Source organism: Triticum urartu, chromosome 4A (assembly GCF_056163025.1).
Source record: "Triticum urartu cultivar PI428250 chromosome 4A, HENAU_Tu73, whole genome shotgun sequence".
NCBI classification, from domain to species: Eukaryota; Viridiplantae; Streptophyta; class Magnoliopsida; order Poales; family Poaceae; genus Triticum; species Triticum urartu.
The window spans coordinates 513,364,805-513,385,932 of NC_141876.1; positions in this window are offsets into that span (position 1 = coordinate 513,364,805).

The following is a 21,128-nucleotide window of genomic DNA, read 5'->3' on the forward strand; positions in this document are numbered from 1 at the left end:
CATCAGCTGCTGCAGCAACACATAACCATTGAAGTATATCTGCAACCAGGATGAAGAGGTATGGAGATAGCGGGTCGCCCTATCAAACACCATAGTTGAAGAGAATATCATTCCCAAGGCAGCCATTCATCATGACTTTGGCCCTGCCGGAATGGAGAATAGAGACCCAGGAGATCCATTGATCGCCGAAACCTCTTTGTTGTAGCAGATTGGTAAGGTAGTCCCAATTTACGCTGTCGAAAGCTTTCTTGAAGTCCAACTTAAGAACAATCATGGGGATCTTCCTCTTCCGCGCGCATTGTACCAGTTCGGAGGCTAACACAAAGTTTTCCACAATTGCCCTTCCTCTAATGAAGCCAGATTGCATGCAGTGAATCAACATAGATATGTACTGTTGTAACCTCACGGCGAGCACTTTGGTGAGCACCTTGATGGCGCTATGCACTAGAGAAATGGGTCTGAAGTTAGTGATCTCCAGAGGGTGTCGAATTTCGGCTTCCGGCAAAACCATTGAGGTTAGAACACTAGGGTGCGCACAAAGATCTCTTCCCCTTCCTAGCTCGCATACTCCACGTTCTCACGGCCTAGCTCGACGAACCCAAAGAACGAGAGACACAAGATTTATACTGGTTCGGGCCATCGTTGTGGTGTAATACCCTACTCCAGTGTGGTGTGGTGGATTGCCTCTTGGGCTGAGGATGAACAGTTACAAGGGAAGAACGGCCTCCTGAGGAGAGGTGTTCTTGTGTTGGGTGAGCTGGTGTGGTTGCCTTGGTGGCATGGATCCAGTCCAAGATTCGATGCTGTGTCTTCCCCTTTCTATGGTGGTTGCTAGTCCTATTTATAGAGGCACGGGTACTCTTCCCAAATATTGAGCGGGAAGGGATCCCACAACGGCCAATTTGAAGGGGGGCAGCTAGTACAAGCTATCCTGGCAAAAGTAGTCTTCGCCTGCCAAAGGCTCTCGTGGTGACGACATCTTGGGCTCCACTGTGACCTCCGTCCTACTGTCCTGCTGGTCTTGGTATTGTTGCACCGATATGGAAACCTTTGCCTGATGCCTCGGGACTCCTCACCTGCGCTTGCCTCTTTAGCACCAAAGAGGAAACAAGGACATTGCACGTGCTGGCACCCGCCTGGCTCCAGTCGTCATGGCTTGCGTCACGCAAACCTCGCGAGGTATCCCTTGCCTTGATCTCTTTGCCCCTTGCGAGCCAGCCTGGTGAGGCCGCCCCTGAGGAGGTTTTGCGTCGTCCGCCTCACGAGGCTTGGCCCCTCACGAGGGTCTTGAGTGTTTGCTGGTGAAGATGGGCCGTACAGGGCCACTGGGGCAGCCACACCACGGGCCGCAGGCAGGCAAGTCTGGGGACCCCCGTTCCCAGAACGCCGACAGTAGCCCCCGGGCCCAAGGCGCGCTCGGGCTTGGCTTGGAGGCGAAGCCAAAGGGCAAATGCGGAGTGCCACGGGCCCCAATAGCCTGCGACCACGGTTGGCGCGTGGCGACTGATTGTACATGGGCGTCTCCGCTTCCCTATGCTGCCTCGGCAACTGCCCATCTGTCAAAAAGGTCGGTGCGGGCAACGCCTGCCTTCATTTCTTCCTTCGTCTTGCTCCAGATCCCCTCTCTCGCTCCTTACTTCCAAAACCTCCAGATCTGCTCCAATCCCCTTCCGAGCTTCCGACCAATGGCGCCCCGAAAGCCCAAGGCCGTTTCGTCGCCTGCCTGGTACGAGCCGGCTCTGGACGCGCCCAATGTCTCGGAGAAGAACCTTGCCGCCACGCGCCTGCTGACGGTGAGGGAAAACAACAAGAAGGGGAAGACCGAGCTCCGGGCTGGCTCCGCCATGCCGGAGGCTTCGAAGAGCTCCTTCTACCCCTTCTTCATGAGCAGCGTCGTTGCGGGCCTGGTTCCCCCCTTCTCCGACTTCTTCTACTCCGTCCTCCAACATTACAGGTTGCAGGGTCTTCATCTCCATCCCAACTCCGTTCTTCTCCTGTCGATCGTTGCATTCTACTGCGAGGCGTATGTCGGGGTGATGCCGTCCGTGGCACTGCTGCGCCACTTCTTCCTCCGGATCAACGATGGCCACACCACGGGGTGCGCCAACTTCGTTGCAGCCGGCAAGGCTAACAAGATCTCAAAGGCCGGAAAGAAGGCCGATGGCTTCAGGAGCAAGCGGGTCATGATGGATGCCAAGTGTGTCCACCCACGGTTGAAGCTGCCGGCGGAGATGCCCCAGTCTGACGAGGGGTGGTTGAGGGAGTCCTGGATTAAGGGGTCCTCGGGCGTCCGACCTATTAGCCATGAGCCGGACTGATGGGCTGTGAAGATACGAAGACCGAAGACTGCACTCGAGTCCGGATGGGACTCTCCTTGGCGTGGAAGGCAAGCTTGATGACCGGATATATAGATTCTCTTCTTTGTAACCGACCTTGTGTAACCCTAGATCCGCCCAGTGTCTATATAAACCGGAGGACTTAGTCCGGATAGGAGACTCATTATCATAGCCATACAAGCTAGACCTCTAGGGTGTCATTACGATCTCGAGGTAGATCAACTCTTGTAACACTCATATTCATCAATAGCAATCAAGCAGGGCGTGGGGTATTACCTCCATAGAGAGGGCCCGAACCTGGGTAAACATCGTGTCCCTTGTCTCCTGTTACCATCGACCTTAGACGCACAGTTCGGGACCCCCTACCCGAGATCCGCCGGTTTTGACACCGACATTGGTGCTTTCATTGAGAGTTCCACTATGCTGTCGCTAAAAGGTTTGATGGCCCCTTCAATCGTCCATAATGACGCTGTCCAAGGAGAAACTTTCCTCCCCGGACAGATCTTCATGTTCGGCGGCTTCGCACTGCGGGCCAATTCGCTTGGCCATCTGGAGCAGATCGAAAGCTACGCCCCTGGCCATCGGGTCAGATTTGGGAGCTTGAAATACGTTGCGGACACCCGTGGAGACTTGATCTTCGCTGGATTCGAGACCGTGGTAGCCGCTCCCGGTCGCCCCGATGATCATGACCTAAATCTGTCATCAGGCTGCATCCAGGAGATTGCTCATGTAACCGCTCTGGCCCTAGATCCAGAGCAAGCTGCGCCACCCAAGGACGGGAAGATCAACCCCACCATGGAGGCCACAGATTCCACGCCGTTGGAGCCGCATATAGACTTAACCTCTCACGACGTCTCTGTCAGCGAAACTCCGGACTCGTCGCCGGCCGTAAGTTCCGAACCACGTGAGGCCGTGGACGCTGAGCTTGATCGTTTATCAATCTTTGAATTCAGTGCCGCAGACATCTTCCAGCGCTCGCCTGTGGGCGATGTGCTAAACTCGTTAAAAAACCTGTCCTTGACTAAGGACTCACAGCCGAACTATATCCGGCTCGAACTAGGGGCTGACGGTGGAGAATTTCGCTTCCCACCCGCCACCCACTTCATAGCCATTGTCGAGGATTTGACCGACGAACTTGACTACGACTCCGAGGACATCGACGGTATGGACGACGATGCCGGAGAAGAAGAGGTCCAGAACCCGCCGTTCACCGGACGCTGGACGGCCACTTCCTCGTATGATGTATACATGGTGGATGCACCAAAGGAGGACATCGGCGAAGACAAGGAAGATCCACCTGAGGATAAACCTTCTGAAATACAGTGCAAGTGCCGGCGTCAGCGGCGCCACTCTAAGTCATGCCGTAGTAAAGACAGCAGTACCGGCACAGGAGAAGACAACACTCTAGAAGGTGCCAAAGACAACGAAGACCCCGTTGATCCAGTTAATGAACAAGATGAACGGGAGGGCGGGCAGGTTAGCCCTGGTAAACAGGGCATGCATGAAGATTCGAAGGATGATAACTACCTTCCACTCTCTGAGGATGAGGTGAGCCCCGGCACCGAGGATTTCATCGTGCCTGAGGAACCTCTTGAGCAGGAGCGCTTCAAGCGCCAGCTAATTGCCACTGCAAGGAGCCTGAAAAAGAAGCAGCAAAAGCTTCAAGCTGACCAAGATCTGCTCAATGATAAATGGACCGATGTCCTAGCAGCCGAAGAGTACGGCCTCAAGTGCCCAACCAAAAGCTACCCAAAGCGCAAATTGCTACCTCAGTTTGACGAGGAGGCGCCGAACTACATACCTCCATCGTACAATGCGGCTGACCGACCACCACATGGTCAAGACAAAACGACAACTCACGCTGAACACCAGCCAGCCCCACCTCAGCGCACAGGCAGAGGTAAACTAGCCCAGGGGCATACATATGACCTCCGGCAAACCCTGAACAATAAACCAGGACACACTAGATCAATCTACGGATCGCGAGGGCGTGCCTTGACACGCGACAACGGCTGATGAAGCTATGTACCTAGGGTAGGGTCATGGATCTGTCCAATGTACCCTCCCCAAGGACATCTCTACAAAGAATCAGAAGCAGTCAAAGAGAAACCATCATCCACTCGACCATGAAGATGTGCTCACTCGACCACCTTGAAGACACTCGACCACCAGAAGATGAGAAACCCTCCACTCTGCAACGGTCAGGGCTTAAACCATAGCTTTATGGGCATTTACAATACTTTACTACAGACGTTACCAGTAACGCCCCTCCTTTATGAGCATTGAACCTTGTGTAACGGAGGGGAGCTGGGGTCCTGGCGTACTCTATATAAGCCACTCCCCTCCTCTGGGACAGGGGTTCACACTTTCTGTAATTCACACGCATATATTCAGTCGACCGCCTTCGGGCTCCGAGATGTAGGGCTGTTACTTCCTCCGAGAAGGGCCTGAACTCGTAAAACTCGTGTGTACAACTCCTCCATAGCTAGGATCTTGCCTCTACATTCCTACCCCCCTATTCTACTGTCAGTCTTAGAACCACGACAGTTGGCCCCCACCGTGGGGCAGGTGTCTTAGCGACTTGTTGGCGAAGTTGCAATTTTTCCGATCCCCTTCATCATGGTTCCAGGCGGAGGTTTGGCTGAGGGCCGCGAGATCCGTCTCGGCACGCTCGTGTTTGTCGCCGACGACTCCGCTTGGCTTCAGGAGGCACCACTCGACGCCGATGCGCTCCCCGCCCGCGGGGCAACGCACTTTCGCGCGTGCGTCCGCGGCGTCCTCCTGCGGCAGCCGTTGACCCAGTATCAGTCGACTCCAGCAGCTTTCCCCCTTCCTGCGGCCCGACGGAGCAAACGCTCCGGTCGGTCGAGGCTTCAGCGGTGGGTGAAGCATGCGGTGGCCCGCCAGTCGGCCACCCCTCAAGTCGCGGCGATCGAGCCCGACGAAACTATCTACGGCCTGTTCGATCTGTCGACTGGCTCCGTAGAGACCGCATCCGAGTGCGATAGCAGCGACCTGACGGCGGAAGTCCTGATGGTCAATGGACCACGCAGCCCTCCTGGCTTCAACCGTGAAGACGGAGGCGACGGGAACGGCGACCTGTCACGCGTTCACGAGGAGTACCTCCCCGAACCCCTCTCCTCGCAGCAGAGGGAGGAACTTCACCGCCGAAACATGGATGCACTGCATACTCCTATAGTTGGAGAAACCCCTGAGGCCCAGGCCTTGGAGCAGGCACGCTTGGCCAACCTGGCTGAGCGCACTCGACTGGAGAACCTCCAGCACGCACTCGACGATCGCGCTCGACAACGTGCTCCTGAGTCCAGTCGACGCCATCTTTTTCCACCTCCGACTCAGGTATACTGAACACCGATCCAGAATCTAGCAGCTGCTGCCTGGATAGTAGAGTCGATCCAACCTTCCCAATCAGAAGCTGGCCGAGGTCTGGTGCAGATCAGAGCCTTGCTCCGGGCAGCGGGAGAGCAGAATATGGTCGTATCTCAGTCATGGAATAGGATCCATAGCAAATCCGTGGTCGCAGACACAGTTCAGTTGGCCCATAGCCCAAGATCGCCCCTGAGACGTGAGGGACGTGGAGATCGGCGTGATCAGTACAGAAACCGAGAGCAGTATGACCGCCGTGCCGATCGGGATGATCGCCATCGAGTGCCCACGCCTCCTCCAAGGAGTGGGTCATACGTGCCTCGGCCACATGAAGACAGACGCCCTCACAGTGTCGGACGAGGTATTCTAGTCGACCCCAGGGAGCTAGGCTTTGATGCGAGATCTATTCTCGTGCAGGGCTTGGTCGATAGAAACAGAGCTCACCGAGAGGGCCATGACAGAGATCCGCAAACCAGCAACAGGGTGCATGTCTCTGGTCCAGAGTGCTTCAGCAGAGCTATCAGAGCTACGGTGATTCCCCCCAACTTCAGGTTGGCGACCGGAGTCAGTAAGTTCACCGGAGAGGCCAAGCCTGACACTTGGCTTGAAGACTACCGAGTGGCTGTCCAGATTGGTGGCGGCAATGATGAAGTGGCCATGAAACACCTTCCTCTGATGTTGGAGGGCTCGGCTAGAGCATGGCTGAATCAGTTAGCGCCTGGCAGCATCTATACTTGGGAAGATCTCGCCCGAGTGTTTGTCAGAACATTCGAGGGCACTTGCAAACGGCCGGCAGGTTTGACAGAATTACAGTGTTGTGTTCAGAAACCGAATGAAACTTTGAGGGATTATATCCAGAGATGGATCATCCTACACCACATGGTAGAAGATGTGTCAGATCATCATGCAATGTGCGCCTTTAAGGAAGGCGTCAGGTATCGGGAGTTGAATATGAAATTCGGCCGGACAAGAAATATGACTCTGGCTCGGATGATGGAAATTTCCACCAAGTATGCCAATGGTGAAGAAGAAGAGCGACTCCGGAGTGGCAAGCACAAAGCAGTCGCCCACGAAGCCGGAGGAGGAAACTCCGATCGGAAACAGAAGCGCAAGGTCGAGCCAGCTGCTCCGAGTGAAGCCTTGGCTGTGGTTCAAGGAAAGTTCAAGGGTAAGCCCAAAGGGCCGTGGAACCCCAAGAAAGTAAAAGATCAAGATGGAAATGACGTGTTGGATCTGCCGTGCCATATCCACACCAAAAAGATGAAGAAGGTAATTTCATTTACCCGAAGCACACCACTCGGCAGTGTTGGCTCCTAATCCAGCAGTTCCGAGAGAAACAACCCAAGGAAAAGGAGAAGGAAGCAGACAAGGCTGAGGATGAGGAAGAGGATGATGATGGTTATCCCCACGTGAATTCCACTCTGATGATTTTTGCTGACATTGAGAGCAAAAGTCGGTTGAAAGTCATCAACAGGGAAGTGAACATGGTCGCTTCGATGACACACAATTACTTGAAGTGGTCACAGACTGCCATTACATTCGATCAGTCTGACCATCCAGCGCACATAGCCACCCCTGGGAGGCAAGCACTAGTGGTCAACCCGGTGGTCGAAGGCACTCGACTGAGAAAGGTCCTGATGGACGGTGGCAGTGGCCTGAACATACTATATGCAGAGACGTTGAAGGGAATGGGCATTCCGATGTCCAGACTCAGTGAAAGCAATATGAGTTTCGATGGGGTCATTCCAGGCAAGAAGGTTGCATCCCTCGGTCAGATTGCGCTCGACGTGGTTTTCGGTGATTGCAAAAATTGCCGCAAAGAAAAGTTGACATTTGAAGTTGTGGATTTCTAGAGTGCTTATCATGCAATTTTGGGCAGGCCAGCTTATGCATGATTTATGGCTCGACCATGTTACGTGTACCTCAAACTGAAGATGCCTGGTCCCAGAGGAGTGATCACTATCTCTGGTAATCGGAAGAAGGCAGAAGAGTGCTTCCAGAAGGGCTCAAAGATCGCCGATGCCCAGATGGCCGTGGTAGAATTGCAAGAATACCAGAAAAATGCAGATCCGAGTGACTTGCTGCGAGCCAAGAAGCCAGCCACAGATTCAGCATTCCAGTCGTCTGGTGAAACGAAGTCGATTCACATTCACCCGACAGATCCCAATGCTGCTCCGACTCACATTTCAACCACACTCGACTCCAAATAGGAAGAAGTGCTCATCCAGTTCCTCCGTGAGAACTGGGACATCTTTGCATGGAAGCCTTTTGACATGCCGGGTGTTCCCAGGGGACTGGCTGAGCATCGTTTGCGAGTCGACCCGAAGGTGAAACCAGTCAAAGAGCATCTTCGACGGTCCGCCGTACAGAAAAGAAAGGCAATCGGTGAAGAGGTGGCTCGGCTTTTGGCAGCTGAGTTTATCCGAGAGATTTACCACTCCGAGTGCTTAGCCAATGTTGTCATGGTCCGAAAGAAAGACGACTCACTTCGCATGTGCATTGATTTCAAGCATATCAATCGGGCCTGCCCGAAAGATCACTTTCCTCTCCCTCGCATCAATCAGATAGTCGACTCGACTGTAGGGTGCGAGCGTTTGTCCTTTTTGGATGCCTACTCCGGGTACCACCAGATCCGTCTGTACGGACCCGACGAGATAAACACAACTTTTATCACCCCGTTTGGGTGCTTTTGTTATGTCACAATGCCATTCGGTTTGAAGAATGCCAGAGCCACATTCATGCGGATGATTCAGAAGTGCCTGCTCACTCAGATCAGTCGGAATGTGGAAGCATACATGGATGACATTGTGGTCAAGTCACGTAAAGGTTCCGACCTACTGACTGACCTTGCTGAAACCTTTGCCAACCTCAGAAGGTCTGATATCAAGCTCAATCCATCAAAGTGCACGTTTGGAGTTCCAGGCGGAAAGTTACTCGGTTTCCTTGTTTCCGAACGAGGAATCGATGCTACCCCAGAGAAAGTAGGCACTATACTCCGAATGAAACGCCATGTGCGTGTGCATGATGTCCAGAAGCTTATTGGTTGCTTGGCCGCCCTAAGTCGATTCATTTCTCGCCTCGGTGAAAAGACGCTGCCTCTTTACCGACTGATGAAGAAATCAAATAAGTTCGAGTGGACCCCAGAAGCTGATGCAGCGTTTGTAGAGCTAAAAGCCCTGCTTTCCACCCAGCCGGTGCTTGCTGCTCTAATCAGCAAAGAGCCTCTACTACTTTATATAGTAGCCACTGGACAAGTTGTCAGTACAGTACTTACGGTTGAGCGGGAAGAAGAAGGAAAAGCTTATAAAGTTCAATGCCCAGTTTATTATATTTTTGAAGTCCTGACCCCGTCAAAGCAGAGATATCCTCATTATCAGAAGCTTGTCTATGGGATTTACATGACCACGAAGAAGGTTGCACACTATTTCTCGGATCACTCTGTTACAGTCGTCAGCGACGCTCCATTGTCAGAGATTCTGCACAACAGAGATGCCATTGGTCGAGTGGCAAAATGGGCGATTGAACTCCTTCCCTTGGATATCAAGTTTGAGGCAAAGAAAGCTATCAAGTCCCAACCAATAGCAGATTTCCTCGCCGAGTGGATCGAACAGCAACTGCCGATTCAAGTTCACTCTGAGCACTGGACCATGTTCTTTGACGGATCCAAAATGCTGAATGGTTCTGGTGCTGGGGTAGTTATGGTATCCCCCCGAGGAGACATGCTCAGATATGTCCTCCAGATTCACTTTGATTCCTCCAACAATGAAGCAGAATATGAAGCACTCCTGTATGGGTTGCACATGGCCATCTCACTCGGTGTCTGTCGCCTCATGGTCTATGGCGACTCAGATTTGGTAGTTAATCAAGTGATGAAGGAGTGGGACGTCAGAAGCCCAGCCATGACTGGTTACTGCAACACGGTGAGAAAGCTTGAGAAGAAGTTTGAGGGGTTAGAACTCCACCACATACCCCGATTGAAAAATCAAGCAGCCGATGACTTGGCAAAGATAGGTTCCAAGAGAGAAGCCATTCCCAGCAATGTGTTTTTGGAGCATATTCACTCGCCGACAGTTCAGGAAGATCCTTTTACTGAAGAGCCCCCGCAACCTAAGAGCGCCACAGATCCGACTGAAGTTGAGGTCCCAGCCGTGGTCGACCTGATCATGGAGGTTCTGGCCATTACTCCCGACTGGACGGTGCCCTACATTGTGTACATCCTCAGGAAAGAACTCCCAGAGGATGAAGAAGAGGCTCGACAGATCGTCCGTCGATCCAAGGCCTTTACTGTGATAAGAGGACAACTGTTCAGGGAAAGCGTGACTGGAGTCGGTCAGAAATGCATAACACCAGAAGAAGGTCAAATGATCCTCAATGACATCCACTCGGGGACCTGTGGTCATCATGCGTCCTCTCGGGCCATCGTGGCTAAAGCATACCGAGCTAGATTCTATTGGCCATGGGCAAATGAAATGGCGAAAGATATAGTCAACAGATGTGAAGGCTGCCAGTTTTACTCCGACATGTCTCACAAGCCAGCGACAGCCCTGAAGACCATCCCCCTCATCTGGCCCTTTGCTGTTTGGGGACTGGATATGGTTGGACCACTGAGAACTGGCAGGAGCGGCTTCATGTGCTCGTTGCAGTCGACAAGTTTACCAAATGGATCGAAGCTAAACCTATCAAGAACCTTGATGCTAGCACCGCTGTCAGTTTTATCAGAGAATTGACATTCAGATATGGAGTCCCACACAACATCATCACGGATAACGGGTCGAGCTTCGATTCCGATGAGTTCAGAGCTTTCTGCGCCTCTCAGGGCACTCGAGTCGACTATGCTTCAGTCGCTCACCCGCAGTTGAACGGACAAGCAGAAAGAGCGAATGGCCTAATTCTCAAAGGACTGAAACCCCAACTGATGCGTGATCTCAAACACGCAGTAGGCGCTTGGGTTGATGAACTTCCGTCAGTTCTGTGGGGTTTAAGGACAACTCCTACTCGGTCGACCGGACGAACTCCTTTCTTCTTAGTCTATGGAGCCGAAGCTGTTCTGCCAAGTGACCTGCTCCACAACGCACCCCGAGTCGAGCTCTTCTCCGAAGAGGAAGCAGAGTAGGCCCGGCAAGATTCAGTCGATCTCTTAGAGGAGGAAAGAGAGATGGCCTTGATCCGGTCGACCATTTATCAGCAAGACTTGCGTCGATTCCACGCCAGAAATGTGAGGGGTCGAGCCTTTCAAGAAGGAGACCTAGTTCTTCGAGTGGATCAACAGAAACCACACAAGCTTGCCCCGACTTGGGAGGGCCCCTTCATCATCACCAAAGTTCTCCACAATGGAGCATACCATCTTTACAGTATTGAGCATCAGAAAGACGAGCCACGGGCTTGGAACGCGGAGCTGCTCCGCCCCTTTTATACTTAAGCACTCGTTCGAATAAAATGTAATAAGAAACACCTTTGTAATTTGTTTATCAAAGACAAGAGCTTATGGTCCTATCATTCGATTGTTGTGTTCTTATTTACTTCTGAAATCCCCCAGTGGGTGGGCTTAGTCGCAAATCCGTTTCGCCTAAGTTTGAAAGAAAATCCTACCGAGTGGAGAGCAATCCTCCCACTCGGGGGCTTAGCTGCAGTCCAGTACTCGCCTAAGTTCTCCCACTAGGAGGCTTAGCTGCAGTCTAGTACTCGCCTAAGTTTGAAAAAATCCTACCGAGTGGAGAGCAATCCTCCCACTCGGGGGCTTAGCTGCAGTCCAGTACTCGCCTAAGTTCTCTCACTCGGGGGCTTAGCTGTAGTCCAGTACTCGCCTAAGTTTGAAAAAATCCTACCGAGTGGAGAGCAATCCCCCCACTCGGGGGCTTAGCTGCAGTCCAGTACTCGCCTAAGTTCTCTCACTAGGAGACTTAGTTGCAGTCCAGTACTCGCCTAAGTTTGAAAAAATCCTACCGAGTGGAGAACAATCCTCCCACTCGGGGGCTTAGCTGCAGTCCAGTACTCGCCTAAGTTCTCTCACTAGGAGGCTTAGCTGCAGTCCAGTACTCGCCTAAGTTCTCTCAATAGGAGGCTTAGCTGCAGTCTAGTACTCGCCTAAGTTTGAAAAAATCCTACCGAGTGGAGAGCAATCCTCCCACTCGGGGGCTTAGCTGCAGTCCAGTACTCGCCCAAGTTCTCCCACTAGGAGACTTAGTTGCAGTCCAGTACTCGCCTAAGTTTGAAAAAATCCTACCGAGTGGAGAGCAATCCTCCCACTCGGGGGCTTAGCTGCAGTCCAGTACTCGCCTAAGTTCTCTCACTAGGAGGCTTAGCTGCAGTCCAGTACTCGCCTAAGTTTGAAAAAAATCATACCGAGTGGAGAGCAATCATCCCACTCGGGGGCTTAGCTGCAGTCCAGTACTCGCCCAAGTTCTCCCACTAGGAGACTTACCTGCAGTCCAGTACTCACCTAAGTTTGAAAAAATCTTACCGAGTGGAGAGCAGTCCTCCCACTCGGGGGTCTTAGCTGCAGTCCACTACTCGCCTAAGTCCGAAACATACCCCTATCCGTAAGGACGACGAGGTGCAGGTCGACTGCAACCTTCTCCTTCGGAGCTACGACACAAGTACAACGTATGCTCCATCCCTATCCGCAAGGGCGACGAGGTGCAGGTCGACTGCAACCTTCCCCTTCGGAGCTACGGCACAAGTACAACGTACGCTCCATCCCTATCTGCAAGGGCGACGAGGTGCAGGTCGACTTCTACCTTCTCCTTCGGAGCTACGACACAAGTACAATGTATGCTCCACCCCTATCCGCAAGGACGACGAGGTGCAGGTCGATTGCAACCTTCTCCTTCGGAGCTACGGCACAAGTACAACATACGCTCCATCCCTATCCGCAAGGACGACGAAGTGCAGGTCGACTGCAACCTTCTCCTTCGGAGCTACGGCACAAGTACAACGTCCGCTCCATCCCTATCCGCAAGGACGACGAAGCATTCCGAGCAGTGAGCAAAGTCCATTTGAAGGCAAATGCAAGCACATTCGGAGATAAAACCAAATTCAGATAAATCCTAAAAGTTCCAAGCAGCAAATCAAAAGTACTCGGGCATCAAGCCCGAAGGAGTTCAACGAATACAGCAATCACTCGGCATTCCGAGGCAAATTTAAAGCAGATTCAAGTTTCATAAGTTTGTTCACTCGACCGGAGGAGGGCTGGCAGGCTCCACGAATGAGTCCAGGTTGATCTCATCAGCGATCCGAGTGGCGGCAGCAATGAAAGTCTCCATGAAGGACTGGAAGTCATGCTTTTTGGTGTTAGCAACTTTGATCGCAGCCAGCTTGTCTTCACGAGCCTCCTTGCAATGGACTCGCACCAAGGACAGTGCCACGTCAGCACCACACCGGACGGAGGATTTCTTCCATTCTTGCACTCGGTCAGTGATCTCATTCAGTCGAGTCATCAGGGATTCCAGGTCATTTTGAAGCGTTGCCCTCGGCCAAAGCGGTGAGTCGATTCGGGAGACTACCTCCTTCAGGCGCACGAGGTAGCTTGTGGCGCTGGCGATACGGGACTCCAGTCGGAGTACGTTCATTGCAGTTTCGTCGCAGACTAGAGAAGCGATAGGGTCCAGACCCGTCTCGACCCTTCCAGTTTCCTCGTCGAAGTCTTGGCAGAATTCTGCAGCCAAAAATTAGTGAATCGACCGAGCAAGATCCGATCGCAAGCATCAACACAGTCGGTTTAGAAGAAATACCTTCCAGCGGGAGATAGAGCTTCTTGGCAAGAGTCCTCAGATAAGCTTCCGTGTCATTCCTCTTGCGGATCGCAGACTCCAACTTTTCATTCAGGACAACCTTGTCCTTCTTCAGACTGGTCACTTCGCGTTAGCTTCATTAAGACAAGATTTCAGTTTGTTCACCTCCCCTTCCAGCGTTCTGATTGAAGCAAGCTTCTGGTCTGCGAGAGCAGTTTTATCTTGGGCTGCTTTTTGCGCGGCGGCGAGGTCCGAGTCCTTCTTCTCCAGAGCTAACTTCATTTTTTCTGCAAAAGAAACAATCGAATCAAAGAAGAGATCAAAGAAATATATTGAAAGTCAGTCGACAGTCAGTTACCTTCCATACCAGCGGCTTCGCCTTGAGCTTTCTTCAGATTCTGCTGGGCCAATTCCAAGTCGAGGTTGAGTTGCCTCTGCTTCTCCTCAAGTTCAGCAAACTTCGAAATAAGAGTACAAGACTTCTGCAGAAGGCAAAAGATGGATCAGTCGATAAGATCAAAGGTTGTTTACTTCCGAGTGAATAAAACCTAAAGAAGTTTGCTTAGACCCCAGCCGACTGCACACAGTCGACTACGGTCTCAGGGGCTACACCCAGCGGGTGCACTTGGCGTGCCCCCGCTGACTAAGACTCAACTCGACCGGTCCGCCCGGACCAAGTCAAAAAAAAGTTGTTCAGACCACAGTCGACTGCGGTCTCGGGGACTACACCCAGTGGGTGCACTTGGCGTGCCCCCACCGGTTCAGATCCTACTCGACCGGTCCGCCTGAGTCGAGTGTAAGAAGTGAAAAAGAAAGGAAAGTAGAACTCAGACCCCAGTCGACTGCCAGCAGTCGACCGCGGTCTCGGGGACTACACCCAGTGGGTGCACTTAGCGTGCCCCCACCGGTTCAGATCCCACTCACCCAGACTGAGTGGAAGAACGAAACTACCAAAAACAATAAAACACCCAACGGGTGCTCTAATTCGACGCAAACAACAGGAGATTGTGTAGAAGAAGATTTTTCGGGTAACATTTCCTCATAGAGCAAAAACAGTCGGAAAGTCTACTCACCTGGACATTGGCCCGAAGAGCAGCACTGGCGTCGTAGGCAGCCTGGCTATTCTCATGCACCGTCTTCACCTGCTCCATCATCATGTCAGCCTGTCGGATGGCTTCCGCAGCCGCTTCCGACTGGTTGTCCGGGACAGGATAACTGGTGAAAAAGTGAGCAGATGACCCAGGTGCGGCGGCTTGGAGCTCCGTGGCATGGAGTTGGACGACTGAAGGAATCACAAGCGCAGTCGACGGCGCGGAGTGCTCACTCAACAAGGGTGCAGTGAAGGTCACAGAGGCCCTGCCCATGTCTTCAGGTTGACGGACGGGAGGTGTCGTAGTTGGTTCTTGCCGAGACATCCTACCAGCTGCTACCTTCTTGCTCTTCCTGGGATTAAGAGCCACATCTTCATCATCATCTGGAAGATCGATGACGTTGGGTGGAGCTGCAAGGCAGATCATTCGACCCCAAGTGAACCACTAGAACACAATCGACGAAGGAATCAAGAACAAAATCACAAGAGTTTATACCTGGGTTGGAGGTTACCGCATCTTCCATCTCCTCGTCCCGGTACTGGAGAGAAGAGGTTCCTGACGTAGTAGCACTGCAAAGACCCGCATTCAATCGGTTACGTCCGGTTAATCAAGTCGACGAAAATGACAAGTCAGATGATTACCCGGAGATAGTAGGGACGGTCACTTTGATCCTGGGCAAAGCTTTGGCCGGTTTGGAGGAGGTGGCTTTCGGTGCTTTCGGCGTTGGAGGCGGCACAACTTTGGACTGCTTTGGAGCCTTCTCAGTCGGCGTTGGGGAAGACGTCCTGGGACGCTTCGAAGACTGTCCAATCGGTGCGGCCACGAAGTTCGGAGCGCTCGCCGGGTCATGGGCGTGTTTGGATCTCCTCTCCCTGCGAGAAGGCGAGTCGACTTCTTCATCATCAGTCGATTCGTCGCTCTCCTCGTCCTCCTCGGCATTCGAGTGCCCCTCTCCGCTCTCGCCCCCGCTAGCTTCTTCCTCGACGTCTTGCTCCTGCACTCCGTTGGGCATTGAGTACATGTCGATGAGGGCCTGAAAAGACAACAATCAAAGGAAATTCAGTTGACCATAAACAAGATGTCACATAGTGAATCGGAAAGATACTTGATAAAACAGAATTGTACCTGCTCCGGCTGGTGCGAGTTGTCGAATGGAATCACCCTCCTAGACCCCCGAGGGTTGTCTTTATTGCTGGTGATCCCCATCAACCACTTCTCCAAGGTATCCTCGCTGACATCCTCCGGGTGGATCCGAGTGGAATCCTCGAGCCTAGAGTACATCCACATCGGATGATCACGCGCCTGAAGCGGTTGGATGCGTCGACCGAGAAAGACCTCCAGCAGGTCCATCCCGGTCACCCTGTTGCGGACGAGTTGGATGACCCGCTCGACCAGCACCTTGACCCGCGCCTTCTCTTCTGGAACTACCTTCAGGGGGGCGGGCTTCTCCACTTGAGACAAGGAAAAGGGAGGAAGTCCAGTCGACTAACCCGGGGTCGGCTGATCCTTGCAGTAGAACCAAGTCGACTACCAGCCCCGGACCGAGTCGGGAAGGATCATGGCTGGGAAGGTACTCTTGCTTCTCATCTGGATCCCCAGACACCCGCACATCTGGATCACTTGTGTCCTCTCGTCACTCGGATTGGCCTTTTTGACCGACTGGGAGCGGCAGGTGAAGATGTGTTTGAAAAGACCCCAGTGCGGTCGACAGCCCAAGAAATTTTCACACATCGACACAAAAGCAGCCAGATAGACTATGGTGTTTGGAGTGAAATGGTGAAGTTGATCCCCAAAGAAGTTCAAAAAACCCCGGAATAAAGGATGGGGGGGGGGGCAGTGAGAATCCGTGATCTACGTGGGTAGCGAGGAGAACACACTCACCCTCCCTTGGCTGCGGCTCGGTTTCGTTCCCCGAGAGCCGTGCCGACTTGTGGGGGATCAGTCCCCCCTCCACCAGGTCGTCGAGGTCGTCGTGGGTGATTGTCGAGCGGATCCAGTTGCCCTGGATCTAGCCCGGCGGCAGGCCGGATCTCGACGAGGATCCGCCCCGGCTGGTCTGCTTGCCCTTCGCCTTAGCGGTCACCTTCTTCGCGCGCTCCAGCGCCACCATCTTCTCTTTCCCCATGGCGACGGGTCGAGCTCGAGCGAGAGTCCGGCGACGAGAGCAGAAGCGAGCGTGGCGGAGAGATCGGGAGAAGAAGTAGAGAGAATGGGAGCGCACGGGGCAGAGGCCTGGTCTGGGGCCTTTTATAAGGTCGTCCCCCGAGTGACTGACTGGTGGACCCAGACGATCTAAACAAATCCCGCAACAGTCGCACGTGCAGTACGTGGCGAAAAAGGTGGCGCGGGGATCGAGGAGACTTGCCTAATCCGTCCCGATAACCTCGGTTCCGTCCGTCTGGCGCACTTCCCAAAATTCAAATCCCGCGAAATCCGCGGAGAGCAGAGCAACCTGTCAGATAGAAGACAAACATCCTCTACATTATCATTCGGAATTCTACCATGAAAATTCACTCGACGAAAACCAAGAATGGACCAAGGCGGCTGAGAAAGGAGTCGACGTCGTCACCTCAACTCATTGTTCCAGAACAAGATATACTCATAGCACAAAGAATGGGTCGGAAGTGTTCCCAACTCCTTCCTCACTCAAACCCTGATCCATTCGGGGGCTAATGATGAAGCTATGTACCTAGGGTAGGGTCATGGATCTGTCCAATGTACCCTCCCCAAGGACATCTCTACAAAGAATCAGAAGCAGTCGAAGAGAAACCATCATCCACTCGACCATGAAGATGTGCTCACTCGACCACCTTGAAGACACTCGACCACCAGAAGACGAGAAACCCTCCACTCTGCAACGGTCAGGGCTTAAACCATAGCTTTATGGGCATTTACAACACTTTACTGCAGACGTTACCAGTAACGCCCCTCCTTTATGAGCATTGAACCTTGTGTAACAGAGGGGAGCTGGGGTCCTGGCGTACTCTATATAAGCCACCCCCTCCTATGGGACAGGGGTTCGCACTTTCTGTAATTCACACGCATATATTCAGTGGACCGCCTCCGGGCTCCGAGACGTAGGGCTTTACTTCCTCCGAGAAGGGCCTGAACTCGTAAAACTCGTGCGTACAACTCCTCCATAGCTAGGATCTTGCCTCTACATTCCTACCCCCCTATTCTACTGCCACTCTTAGAACCACGACAACGGCCACCTATTTGGACGTGACAAACTTAGTCACGCACGGGCCGAAAACCATAGACGAACTCCATCCGAGCTACGTCATGATACGAACCGATATAGAGGGGCTGCACTGATACGTCTCCATCGTATCTACTTTTCCAAACACTTTTGCCCTTGTTTTGGACTCTAACTTGCATGATTTGAATGGAACTAACCCGGACTGACGTTGTTTTCAGCAGAATTGCCATGGTGTTATTTTTGTGCAGAAATAAAAGTTCTTGGAATGACCTGCAAATCAACAGAGAATTATTTTGGAATATATAAAAAATACTGGAAGGAAGATCCATGTCAGGGGGGCCTCCACCTATCCACGAGGGTGGGGGCGCGCCCTACCGCCCTGGGCGCGCCCCCCTGCCTCGTGGGCCCACTGACGCTCCACCGACCTCAACCCTGACTCCATATATTCACTTTCGGGGAGAAAAAAACCAGGGAGAAGGATTCATCGTGTTTTATGATACGGAGCCGCCGCCAAGCCCTAAACTCTCTTGGGAAGGCTGATCTGGAGTCCGTTCGGGGCTCCGGAGAGGGGAATCCGTCGCCATCGTCATCATCAACCATCCTCCATCACCAATTTCATGATGCCCACCTCCGTGCGTGAGTAATTCCATCGTAGGCTTGCTGGACGGTGGTGGGTTGGATGAGATTTATCATGTAATCGAGTTAGTTTTGTTAGGGTTTGATCCCTAGTATCCACTATGTTCTGAGATTGATGTTGCTATGACTTTGCTATGCTTAATGATTGTCACTAGGGCCCGAGTGCCATGATTTCAGATCTGAACCTATTATGTTTTCATCAATATATGAGAGTTCTTGATCCTATCTTGCAAGTCTATAGTCACCTATTATGCGTTATGATCCGTTAACCCCGAAGTGACAATAATCGAGATACTTACCGGTGATGATCGTAGTTTGAGGAGTTCATGTATTCACTATGTGTTAATGCTTTGGTACAGTACTCTATTAAAAGTAGGACTTAATATCCCTTAGTTTCCGCTAGGACCCCACTGCCATGGGAGGGTAGGACAAAAGATGTCATGCAAGTTCTTTTCCATAAGCATGTATGACTATATTCCGAATACATGCCTACATTACATTGATGAATTGGAGCTAGTTCTGTGTCACCCTATGTTATGACTGTTACATGATGAACCGCATCCGACATAATTCTCTATCACCGATCCATTGCCTACGAGCTTTCCATATATTGTTCTTCGCTTATTTACTTTTCCGTTGCTATTGTTATCATCACTATAAAACACCAAAAATATTACTTTTGCTATCGTTACCACTACTATCATACTACTTTGCTACTAAACCCTTTGCTGCAAATATTAAGTTTCCAGGTGTGGTTGAATTGACAACTCAGCTGCTAATACTTGAGAATATTCTTTGGCTCCCCTTGTGTCGAATCAATAAATTTGGGTTGAATACTCTACCCTTGAAAACTGTTGCGATCCTCTATACTTGTGGGTTATCAAGACTATTTTTTGGCACCGTTGCCGGGGAGCATAGCTCTATTCTTTGAGTCACTTGGGATTTATATCTGCTTATTATTATGAAGAACTTGAAAGATCCAAGAACCAAGATTTATCCCTCAACTACGAGGGGAGGTAAGGAACTGCGATCTAGCTCTGCACTTGATTCACCTTCTGTTTTGAGTAAGCTTGCGACACCTAAACCTGCTTCTGCTATTAATTCTGATATGTCGCATGTTATTGATGATGCCACTTCTTTTATGCATGATACTTATGATGAAACTACTTCTATGCTTGATACTACTGTGCCACTTGGTGAATTTGTTGATGAACAACTTGCTAGGGCTAGAGAGAATGAAATTATTGAAACTAATAATATTGATGAAAGTGATGATGAAGATTCTCCCCCTAGATATGAATTACCTGTTGTGCCTGAGGGCTATGTTATGGATGAAGAAACTGCTAGAGATTTTCTTGCTTGCAATGATAGGAGTGATCTTAAGAAATTATTAGCTAAGCTGAAACAAAAAACTCTGAATGCTAGAATGAAGTATGATCCTGCTTATGCTACTTCACCTATCTTTGTTACTGATAAGGATTATGATTTCTCTATTGATCCTGAGATAATTACTTTAGTTGAATCTGATCCTTTCTATGGCTATGAATCTGAAACTGTTGTGGCACATCTTACTAAATTAAATGATATAGCTACCTGTTCACTAATGATGAGAAAACTCGCTATTATTCTATCCTTAAATTATTTCCGTTCTCATTAAAGGGTGATCTAAGACATGGTTTAATTCTCTTGATCCTGGTTGTGTGCGTAGTCCCCATGATATGATTTATTACTTCTCTGCTAAATATTTCCCCGCTCATAAGAAACAAGCTGCTTTAAGGGAAATATATAATTTTGTGCAAATTGAAGAAGAGAGTCTCCCACAAGCTTGGGGGAGGCTTCTCCAATTACTTAATGCTTTGCCCGATCATCCTCTTAAGAAAAATGAAATACTTGATATCTTTTATAATGGACTAACTGATGCTTCCAGAGACCACCTGGATAGTTGTGCTGGTTGTGTTTTCAGGGAAAGAACACCAGATGAAGCTGAAATTCTATTGAATAATATGTTGACTAATGAAAATAATTGGACACTTCCTGATCCAATCCTTGATCCAATTCCTGAACCAACTCCTGAGCCAACTCCGAAGAAAAGGGGTATTCTATTTCTCAGTCCTGAAGATATGCAAGAGGCAAAGAAATCTATGAAACAAAAAGGCATTAAAGCTGAAGATGTTAAGAATTCACCTCCTATTGAAGAAATACATGGTCTTAATTTACCGCCCGTTGAAGAAGTACATGGTCTTGATAACCTGACACATGTAGTAAAGGTAAATTCTCTCTATAGATATGATAAAGCTGAAATCCCATTTACTAAGTTTGCTAGCCCATGCTTGGATTAGTTTGATGACTTTATGGTTAAACAAGAAAACTTCAATGCTTATTTTGTTAGATAATTAAAACGCAATGCTGATATGCTTGAACACTTGGGTGATTATATGGCTAATATTAAAGGTGAACTTAAACTTATTAGCAAACATGCTTCTATGGTTGCCACTCAAGTAGAACAATTACTTAAAGCTCAGAATGATTTGCTCAATGAATTGAATAGTAAGAAAAATGATAATGCTGTTAGAGTTATGACTAGAGGTGCTAAAATGACTCAGGAACCCTTGTATCCTGAGGGCCATCCTAAGAGAATTGAGCAAGATGATGGGGAACGTAGCAGAAATTCAAAATTTTCCTACGTGTCACCAAGATCTATCTATGGAGAGACTAGCAACGAGGGGAAGGAGAGTGCATCTACATACCCTTG